The following is a 7,370-nucleotide window of genomic DNA, read 5'->3' on the forward strand; positions in this document are numbered from 1 at the left end:
AATGATTTAGGGAAAATGCACTAGTGAGTGCTCTTTTCTTTCTGTTTGAAAGAATTCAAATCTTCTTTCCCTAGTAGATAGGATTTTCATTGCTCAAAATAAACAAATATTGTTTATCATTGTAGATTGCATTTTAGGAATTTCAAATCAACATCATGAGGTGAACCATTGAAAGGAAAAATTTAAACAAGATCAACTCTAAAATAAATTTCAATGAACCTAACAATGCTTTGGAACTTAACGCAACATATCTAGAGGTGTAGGCTAGAGACGTGTTCCAGTGTCGTAAAAACTAGTAACTATTGTTTTCATTGAAGTTTGGGTGATTACTCCTCCTTGATACGACAAATACTAGCACGGACTTGTGCTCCTCGTATCATCGTGTATATATCGAAGGACCGCAATAGGGTTATATCCTTTATCCATAGGAAGCTGAGTCTGTCGCCTTATTGATCGCAATGCACTGAACACAACATTCAGGGAGATTGACTGTTGTACATAAGTCCTTGGTAATTTCTCTTTAATTTATCACCAAGGTGTATATTGCAGTTTTGTGATTGGTTTGGTAATCCCTCTGTCTAGATTTCCCAGAGTAGTCACTTTCATTCCTTTTCGACTCTTTAAAAGAAAAGTTTCATCTGAGCACTTGTAACTTCAAGCTCATTAAAAATTGAAGGAGACTAGAGTCATCTTTAGCTTTTTCTCGACTCTTAAAAATTGAAAAAGCAAAGTTGTGTTAAAGCGTCAATAAAATTAATTGAATTCGAAATAACATCCCTGTTCCTTAGTTGATCTTAGGTTGAGATATATGGAGACAAATCTGAAGTCCACCAATCAAGGAATCCCTTTCGAAGGGAATCCTAGTCCTTTTTCTTCCAGTTGATACTAAAGTTGATCCTTCGCCTTCTTCTTTGTTTGTTTCTCCCTCCCCTTCTTCCTCTCACTTGGTGAAAGTAGTGATGCTAGTAACCAGGTGGTTGAGAAGAAGAAGAAAGGGAAGGAGAAGAAGAAGAAGCCAATTCAACAAGGGGGCAACCAAGCAACCATTGCTCTGAATGCATCATCTCGTGAAAATCCGCACATTAAACTTCCTAAAGCCAAATTTCCATGCATAATTTGTACGAGTGACCATTTTTCTCGAGACTGTCCTTGGTTTCCTCGGATCTTGAAAGAATGGTCTCCCCGTTCACAACATCCTGTGTCATCAACTTCCGGAGATCATGTTGATAACACACCTTCAACTAGTGATAGTAAATTTCATGGATAGACGAGAAAGGTAAGGTTTCCATGTAGGTTATGTGAAGGGAACCATGCATTTCACCTTTGTCCCTATTTGGATGAAGCCAAAAGAGTGTTGGATAACCGTCTTGCTTCACTGCAACGACTTCCATTTGGTTACAGGAAACTCTCCCTGAATCCTTCACTCACTGACGAACCGACTAACTTAAATCAACTGTCGGTCGAAACCACTCTCTATGAAAGTGAATCCTATGAGTCTATACCTGACCAAAATCAGCAGGCCAAGGTAACAGTTGACCCGATTTCACCTTCAGCAAATCGTACCTTTTCCGAAGAGAGTGAAACTGATACCACCGAAGTCCTTTTTGTTACTTCATATTTTAACGAGCTTGATGGCAATCTGCCTATTCCATCAAGACATGAGGAAAATCCTCCAATTCTCGTAACTCAAGGGGTTAATTATCCCATTTCTTCGGTACCCCCTCCAAGTAGTCTAGTCACTTCCTTTGATTGGAATCTACTGGCAAGATCCCGCCTTCCTTCTTATGTGCCTTTCCACATCATAGTACAAGCTTGTAAAATGACTGTTCCTGGCACTATTATATATGAAGGTGCGTCAGTGAGTATCCTTTCCTCAGTTACGGCTTGGCAAGCGCTCGGTTCGCCAACGCCTGTACCTGTTACAGAGAATCTGTTGGGCTTTAACAAAGGAAACAGTTGACTGTTAGGGATCCTTCCTCAGTTACCTATCACTTTGGGAGGAAAAACTGTTTATCTGAACATGATGGTAGTCCCAGGACCTTTATATTACAATTTAATTCTTGGGCATGACTATGTTTATCACATGGGAGCTATTGTTTCAACACTCTTTCGAGTGATTTGTTTCCCGCATGAAGGCAGGATTATCACCGTTGACCAGTGTTCATTTCCCGGTCCAAATATGGCTCCTAGTCAACCATCTTCCCTAAATGGTCCTTTTTTACCAATGGTATCATCCCCGCCATGGATTAATTATGTGGCAACCTGTTCCATACCTACATCGACTAACGATCAATTCAGTGATCGAAGGCAGAGGACAGTTCGTTGTCTTGTGTCAACCTCATTAAAAAATGAAACCAAGGAGTGCGAGCATAATTACTTATCTTGTGTCACGCTCTTTTAAAAAATGAAACAAGGTCCCAAGTTCTAAGTTGAGTCTTTCGCTTGATCTCGTAAAAGAACCTTCATTCCATCCACCTGATAGCCATAAGTAGTCTACTAGTGGTAAAGATAGTTTCCCTGTAGGTTATATGATTGGTCTATCACACCATTCACCTTTTTCTATTCTTGACGAAGCCAAAGAGGATTGGATAACTGTCCTGCTTCACCTTTGTCTATTCTGGAGGAAGCCAAAGAGGTGTTGGATAACCGTCCTGCCTCACCATAGTGACTTCCATCTAGTTACAGAAGACTTTCCTTTTCATCATGCTGGGGGTATGCAAACCTTTTCTCAAGCATAATTTTTTTCTTTCAAGCTTGTGTAAAAAAAAACTAACTTCAAGCATAGTTTTGTCATTTCAAGCTTGTGTAAAAATGAAACCGACTCCAAGCATAGTTTGTTCGTTTCAAGCTTGTAAAAAATGAAACCGAATCCAAGCATAGTTCCCCCATGGTTCAATCTTGTCAGAAAAAGAACCCACCTTCAACTAAATAACCTTTGTGATTGCCATTCTATCGGCCTTTTGAGCCTTGGTTGTGTACCTCTCATCACCTCCATCCCTTTGGCTAATCATATGCTCTTACTTGGTTGTTTTACCCTTTTTGAGGAACAATTGCAATGAGTGGTCTTATTAGCCAGCCTCTTCATAGAATTCACCATGTTTTGAGAAGTTCCAAATTCACCGAAACCAGTTGCTACCCTAGACACCACTCGTTCCTCAAAATCGAGTCTCCTTTAAACCCTTTTCAGACTCGTTAAATATGAAAATTTTATCGAGCAATTGGCCTTTCTAGCTCGTTAAAGTGATTGGAAATGTCATTCCTCTTGTATTATTTTATCCTTTTTTGGACCCAAGGGATTATCTTACGAAAAAGGTCGAGCAATTGCCCTTTCCAGCGCATTAAAGTGATTGGAAATGCCATCTCTCCTGTATTATCTTATCCTTTTTCAGACCCGAGGGATTATCTTAACAAAAATTTCGAGCACTTGTCTTTTTCGGCTCATTAAAGTGATCAGAAAAGTTATCCCTTCTGTATTATTTTATCCTTTTTCAGACCTAAGGGATTATTTTACAAAAAATAACTTATGTAGTTTTCTTTTCGTCCCTTTTCAAACTCTCTAAACATGAAAAGGACCGAGTTATCCTTGTCGTTAAACTCATTAAACAATAGCGACAAACTTGTCCATTCTAGACGAGACCGATTTTCACTGTCACTAGACTCGTTAAAACATAGCGACAGGTTTGCCCGAAGGGAAAATTATAGAATAAGCATATGTTATCCTCCTCAAGCTTGACAAAAATAAAGAGGTGCTGGTCAGCAATGACTGGGGAAAAAGGGAAAAAAACTTGAAGAACTTATGGTAGCAGGTCGCTCTTGAGCATGACACCTTCACTCCATCACCATTATTGAGTCGGGTTGGGTTATTTCATTCATCGGTCATCTCACCATTGGTCTTTCACACCATCCATCTTTTGGGGTTAATGCTACCAATCCATCTCAGTGTCACCGACATGTTCAAGAGAATTCATTCAGTTGAGAAACCATAATCCAGTTAATGCCTCATCCACTGCAATACTTTCAACCTTCATTTTTCATGACCGCCATTCTTGAACCTTGTGTCACTAGATCGTTTTCACCTCTAGAAATCATTTGCTTCATTTCGTGTCATAGATGCAGGATACATTAAACCCCTCCTACGACGAGTCACTTCTTGTCGATGTCAGCTCATTATCCAAGAAGTTGACTTAGAAACACCCCTTTCAGTGCTTTGAAGCTTGCATGCCTCAATGGCAAGTTTCTCACTTCTAGTGACAGGTTGACATCAATGACCTTTGACTGAAAGATTTTGCGTGGTGTTCAACATCGGATCATATTTTCATGCCACGTGAATTGTATTGTAGTACCTTGAGGGTCATTATAATTATTGGTGATTCCTCTCACGTCCGTTAACAGCTTACATCATTGGCTGGTAATCAGGCGATGTGTTTCCATGTTCGACTTCAGAACATCTCTTCACATGGATTGACTTGTACTTCGAGCGAAGATTGAACGAGTTTGAAGACCCTGGATCTAGTTTCATCCATTCGGGCTGCGATATATTCAGGGATATTAAAACATCAAATGTACAAAGGCGCTGCACAGATGGTCATCTAATCCAAGGATGATGACTCTACATCTGAATAATCACCAGTTTGCATCTACAGACGACTATCTGATCTATGTACATGAAATGAATTTATAAAGTTGAGCATGGGAATGCCTACCTCAACGAGATCATGAAGATTATATTATGATGATGTATTGTATTGTAACTTATGCAGGTCACCTTCTAGTTCGAAACCTCGGATCCTCATGATAAAGAATTTCACCTGACATCAATATTTACGACTTCATGCTTTAGGGGCAACTGTTATCGATATATTTGGGCACATCAACCCCAAACTTATATGTCGACAAACTAGGGCTCTTCGACCCCTAAAAGAGTTGTTTCATACCCTAAAAGAACATAGTCATCTGATTACATCATTCCCCAAAAGTTCCACCTAAGAAACCATCCAGAAATGGCCTAAACTGAACCATACTGACTACTCCACTGGCCACGTGCGATGCATATTGAATGGTACACTACCAAGGTGTGATGAATACTGATTAGGCCTTCTATAGGATGTGATGGGCGACGATGGGCAAAAGTCCAAGACAGTTTTCTAGGTGGTTTCTCATGGAATCTTCTAGAAACTTCTCCTATGCCACTTGCCTCTTTGTATTCGCCCTGGGATGAGTACGAGATCCAAGAAATCTCCAAGTTGAACCAATTGTAACAAGTGGAATGACACTAATCAAAACCCCAAAGATGACTCACACCCTTGCACACATCTATAAATAGATCCCTCATCTAAGAGATCTAGAGGCTGGAATATTGTGAATTTCAAGGAAGTGCTGATAGTTTGTAATTGAGGAAATAGCATTGTATTTTTGGTGTGATCTTGCTATTTCATGAGGTGAAGAGGGATTGATGCTGGGAGGATGATGCTCGATTAGACAACTGGGTTGTAATTCTCCCTTCTATTTAATAAATTTCTTCAAGTTTTCTTGCATATGATTGTACAATTGTGAATGTTATCATTTGTGAATGCTATCATTTGTTCATTATATATCTGATTATGTAATGTTTATGTTGTAATAGATCAAGGTGCTTTGATGATTCTTTGTTACTGTGTTTCTATAGGTACTCTCCAAGCGAGTTAAGTACGGGGAGGAGTTGCAAGCTCTGTCAAGGGGGAGAGAGATCAAGAAAGGGATTAAGAGGAAGTTCCAGGTTGGTTCCGTTATCTTTCTCTTATCTATTACACATAGAAGAAATTTTTGAATTGCTTTAAACGGTTGTTACTAGGGTAGCTGCCAAACCTAGAGGGCTAGTCATTCAACAAGACACCAGTTTTCCCAAAAATAGGCTCGAGGACACAATTGAGGAAACCCAGACTAACAATGATATCACAACTGCAGCAGATGAACCAATTATCTCATTACATGCTTTGGCGGGCATTTATTTGCCTCAATCTCTCAAAATCTGAGGCTTTCTTAAACATCGACCAGTAGTGTTATTGATTAATAGTGGTAACACTCATAATTTAATCCATAAGAAAGTCATCAAAGTTATTTGTTGTTTTGTATGGGCAGTATCTAATTCTCAAGTCCTTATCACTGATGAGGGGACCATGAAATTTGAAGGTCGCTTTGAAAATATTAAACCTCAGATGGGAGACTACCACCTAAAGACCCACATGTTTACTATTGAAATGGGTGGTTGTGACATTGTCTTGGGTGTTGAATGGCTTCACACACTAGGTCCGATCACAATGGATTTCCCGAAGTTATAGATGAGCTTTAAGTGGAATGACCACATTCATACATCACGTGGATTCCAGGCAGGTCTATCATCAACTCGAATCGAATGGAAAAGTTTTTGAAAAAGGGTCATCATAGAGTCATCACCCAATTTAGTGCCATCTAGGCCATTGAATCCGCTACTCCTCATATTCATCATGAGATGCAACAAGTTTTAAACTGCCACCAACAGGGATTTGACAAACCTAAAGAGCTTCCAACCTCTAGGGGTGAACATGATCATATCATCCCTTTGGTCCTAGGGGCCCAACCACCTAATGTGCACCCATACCGATATCCTTTCGCCCAAAAAAGAATGAAATTGAAAAAATCATCAAGGAACTCCTTGAAAATGGTGTTATTCGTCCCAAAATCAGTCCGTATTCATCACCAGTGGTCATGGTGCTAAAGAAATATCGAGAATGGCTCATGTGTCTGGACTTTCAGGCCGTCAACAAGCTCACTGTCAAAAATTTCCTATTCTGGTTGTTGATGATCTTCTTGATGAACTACATGGTGCTCAATTATTTACCAAGCTAGATCTTCACTTTGGCTATCACCAAATATGCATGAAGGAAGTAGACATTCCCAAGACTGCCTTCCAAACTCATGAATACCATTATGAATTCTTGGTCATGCCATTTGGTCTCTGTAATACTCCATATAATTTTCAAAGCCTCACGAACCATCTGCTAAAACCATATCTCTGAAAATGCGTCCTCATCTTATTTGATGACATTATCATCTACAATCTAACCTAGGACAAACATCTTCAACATGTAGACTTGATCTTCCAACTGCTCCAGAATCACAAATTATTTGTCAGATTGTCCAAGTTCTCTTTTGGCGTGGAAGAAGTTAAGTATTTGGGACACATTATGGGTGGTGAAGGAGTGAGGGTTGATCCAAAAAAGATACAGGCAATGCAAGATTGGCCCCAACCAAAAACCTTGAAGATTTTGCACAGATTCTTAGGTCTCACTGGCTAGTATCGCAAATTTGCCTGCAATTATGGTCGCATTGCTAGACCCCTTACTAATCTTCTC

The sequence above is a fragment of the Pinus tabuliformis genome, chromosome 7 (assembly GCF_031772625.1).
Source record: "Pinus tabuliformis cultivar Carrire ecotype Pingquan chromosome 7, CPIR1, whole genome shotgun sequence".
In the NCBI taxonomy this organism is placed as follows: Eukaryota; Viridiplantae; Streptophyta; class Pinopsida; order Pinales; family Pinaceae; genus Pinus; species Pinus tabuliformis.